Source organism: Montipora capricornis, chromosome 11 (genome assembly GCF_036669925.1).
Source record: "Montipora capricornis isolate CH-2021 chromosome 11, ASM3666992v2, whole genome shotgun sequence".
Lineage (NCBI taxonomy): Eukaryota > Metazoa > Cnidaria > Anthozoa > Scleractinia > Acroporidae > Montipora > Montipora capricornis.
The window spans coordinates 9,496,247-9,498,746 of record NC_090893.1 but is presented as its reverse complement, the minus strand read 5'-3'; the positions used below and the strand labels follow the sequence as shown (position 1 = coordinate 9,498,746).

Here is a 2,500-nt window from a genome sequence, read left to right as displayed (position 1 = left end):
CAGAGAAAAATCAGCCCTTTAAGTTACATTGTACACATATGTGATAACATTTTTAGGTTCCATGAAAGTATCGGTGACTGCAGAGGAGGCATGCACTCATATAATTATTGAAGGATTTGTGTAATTACATGTACCACCTTATTGACTGCTCCTATTGTTAAGATTCTAACAGTGGCCCAAGTAATTGGAACTCTCGTCTCTGCCTTGCCTTGAGTACAATATGGGTAATTGCATTACTTCACTCTTCAGGTAAAGGGTACTATGATTGTGATAAGAGTCTGACATAACAGGCTAAGAAGGAATTGTTGTGGTTGATGATTAATATCACAACGGATGCAAACCCCATCGGTAGAGGAAAAGTTGATAATTATTGAATTCATGTACACTGTATGATGCCTCCAAAAATGGGTGGGGCAGTGTGTGACACACCTGACAGGACTACCCTATGGTTTTGGACTTTAACTGAACAAGAAAAGCAGATCAGTGAATTGGAGCTCTTAGCTTTTAAGTTCTCACTGCAGTCATTTTCCTGTGCAGTTAAAGGGAAATAATCCATGTTAAAATTCTATCAGATAGTACAACAGCAGTATGTTACGTGTACATTGGCTGAAGCGGAAAATACCCTAATACTCTTTGTTTGTCCACCCAAAATTTGCATAAGCATTTTTTCCTGTTTTTCTTGGGAACGACAATGGTCCCAAGAGAAAACAAAAACAATGCTTATTCAAAATTAAAATCTTGAGTGGAAAAACAGAGTATTATGGTATTTTCCACTTCGGCCAATTGTTGCTCTGGGGGGCACATGCTCCCCAGGCTGCAATGCCGCTGCAGCAGACATTTGGTCATGGTGCATTGAAAAAGTTATGTCTGGTTAAACAGCTGTACACCTTCCAGGTGTGGAGAATGCAGCTGCAGACAGGCAGACTTACTTACTTACCTATCCTCATCGGGCCCATGAGGACTCTTATGCAGACAGGCAGAGCAGAGACTTAATTGAGAGAACATAGTGGTCACGTGGCCCCATCATCTTTGATCACCTTGAATGTTTATTCGGGGCTCCAGAGCAAACACTAAGTTACGTTTGTCTCGTGGGAACCTGACCCCACGGCCAAATGCATTGATGCATTTACAATCATTTGGAGTTCATGAAAATTTTATTGTTTTCCACCTTTTGCTTTGATTTCCCGATGCCTGATGAAAATACAACAGTAGCAAGGAACACAATGTTGGTGTCCGCAGTTGTTACGACAACCAGTGGCTCAGCCAGTTCTCCTTCCTCAGAAACCAGATGTACTGATACTCCCCAATTCAACAAAGCTGCATCCCCTACGGAAGAAGTTGGTGCTGATAGCTTGTTACTTGTCTGGAAATCCTATGAGGCAAAGGGAATTTGTAGAAGAGCTTGTCACCTACTCATGCCATCCTGATGATCAGGAACACAAAAACAGTTCAAATTGTTTGAGCAAGGTCTTGCACACAGTGCCATAAATACAGCTAGGAGTGCTTTGTCCTTGTATGTTACCCTGGATGATGGAGTGAGTCTTGGAAAACATCCTCTTGTGTCTAGATTGCTGAAGAGAATGTTTCAAAAAGCAAGTCACTAACATCTAGATACACTAGTATAAATGTGTCAGTTATTTTGAGATACATAAAGTAACTGTCACCTGTAGACAAATTGACAGTCCCTTGGGACTTAATGTTAAAGTTAGTTACTCTGTCCTATTAATTGTTTTAGTTTCTGGTCAGAGATGGCAAGCAATTCACTTGTTAAACATTAATTTTATGGATGTGCACAATGACTGTTGTACTTTTCACATACCAGAGCACATAAAGCAAAGTAGGCAGGAAGCTCTATTCAGCCTGTTGAGCTCAAGTCTTACATTAACAGTGCTCTTTGTGTTGTTAATAATTTAAAGGAGTATTAATTTTAGATACAGTTGTAGGACCTCATGCCTGAGAGGCTCTGATGGTCAGTTGTTTATATTATAGCAAGAAAAAAAAAAGTAAGCAGAGACAAAAAAAGTAAGTAGAGACACTGTACAATGTAAGTAGATTGTCAAAATATATATTGTCGAAGGCAGGTGTGGACACATCAGAGTTTAAGCCACACAGTACAAGAGCTGCAGTACTTCAGCAGTTACTACTCTGCATCAGCTACTTTGGAACACATTTAGCAATGCTATCTCATGTAATCTCTCGGCACTCTATAACTTGGTAGAATTTCAATCAAACTTCTAGTTACAGGTAAGTCTCATTTAATGTTCTATTTACAGACTGATCTATTCATTCTGGTGCTCATCATTAAAATATGTCATTCAACTACATGTACCGTTTATGCAGTGAACGAAATGACTGCAACACGTACCTACTCACATATATGTACATGGGATAAGTCCAGATGTTTGTGTAAGGTGGATTTTAAATGATGGTTGTGTCAGTTGTCATTATATTCTAAAAAAATGATGGAAATGAGACTGGGTTACAACACTTGTTGTCTCAC

At 39.4% G+C, this 2,500-nt stretch overlaps 2 protein-coding genes across 2 annotated transcripts in view; one reads left to right on the top strand and one right to left on the bottom strand.

The window, feature by feature from the left end:
- LOC138022879 (receptor-type tyrosine-protein phosphatase delta-like) overlaps positions 1 to 2,500 on the bottom strand; it is a 282,480-nt gene that overhangs the window by 36,430 nt on the left and 243,550 nt on the right. The window lies entirely within an intron of this gene.
- The window catches only part of LOC138022881 (uncharacterized), a 63,818-nt gene that overhangs the window by 23,220 nt on the left and 38,098 nt on the right, over positions 1 to 2,500 (top strand). The window lies entirely within an intron of this gene.